General features: G+C 65.1%; 1 non-coding gene across 1 annotated transcript; it reads right to left on the bottom strand.

Moving 5' to 3' along the window:
• Positions 1–391: 391 nt before the first annotated feature.
• Positions 392–498, bottom strand: LOC133627229 (U6 spliceosomal RNA). The gene has a single exon (XR_009820027.1). It is a non-coding gene; the product is annotated as a U6 spliceosomal RNA (small nuclear RNA).
• Positions 499–1,073: the final 575 nt, after the last annotated feature.

Below are 1,073 nucleotides of genomic sequence, written 5' to 3' on the forward strand. Positions count from 1 at the left end.
CCGGTGGCAACGCTGTAATTTGAATCCTGAAGCAAGCTCCGGGAAGGCCAAAAAGCTCACGGCAGACTTGTATGAGTCACTTCTCTGCAGCACCCATAGCAAATTAGCAGTAGTGCGTGTGCTAAAGCATGTTCCAGACCTAGCTTCTGTGTAGAAACAACCCCGAGCCTCCGCATCTCTGCGGGATAACGAGCCCTGTGCAACCCAGAGAGGAGCCTGAGCCGGGTAAGCTGTACTCACTCGGACTCTGGGTACCACCGTTGTGTCCGGCTCAGCGGGCACCTGGCCGCGGCAGAAGGGAAGCGGTGAGACCGCCCGGCAGCGCCTGCCGTTGTGGCCGTGCCAGGGAGGGTGCTGGCGCCGGGACAACGGCCTCAAGTGTTGGAGAGGAAAAAATATGGAACGCTTCACGAATTTGCGTGTCATCCTTGCGCAGGGGCCATGCTAATCTTCTCTGTATCGTTCCAATTTTAGTATATGTGCTGCCGAAGCGAGCACGAACCTTGCTGCTCCTCCGTGGCTATTTATCGCCTTGAGATTCGGCCATTGCACGGTTAGGGTGAGGCGGTTGTCTGGCGAGCAGCCGCTGTCTGTTTGCCCAGACTCTGCACAACCTTCCCCCGTGTGACGGCGATGTCGGGGCTGCGCGGGGGGCGACAGGCGGGGCGCGGAGCTGGCGGCCGGACCCCGCTGTATGCAAATCCGCGCGGGGCACGCTGGGAGCGCGGCGGCGCGGGGCCGGCGGCTGGAGCCCGTCTCGGCGGGACGCTGCGGGATGCGCTGATGGGCGGCGGGATGCGCTGCGGGCAGTGGGATGCGCTGATGGGCGGCGGGATGAGCTTACGGGCGGCGGGATGAGCTTACGGGCGGCGGGATGCGCTGAGGGCGGCGGGATGCGCTGATGGGCGGCGGGATGCGCTGATGGGCAGCGGGATGCGCTGCGGGCAGTGGGATGCGCTGATGGGCGGCGGGATGCGCTGATGGGCGGCGGGATGAGCTTACGGGCGGCGGGATGAGCTTACGGGCGGCGGGATGAGCTTACGGGCGGCGGGATGCGCTGAGGGCGGCGGGAT

The sequence above is a fragment of the Colius striatus genome, chromosome 18 (assembly GCF_028858725.1).
Source record: "Colius striatus isolate bColStr4 chromosome 18, bColStr4.1.hap1, whole genome shotgun sequence".
Taxonomy (NCBI): Eukaryota; Metazoa; Chordata; class Aves; order Coliiformes; family Coliidae; genus Colius; species Colius striatus.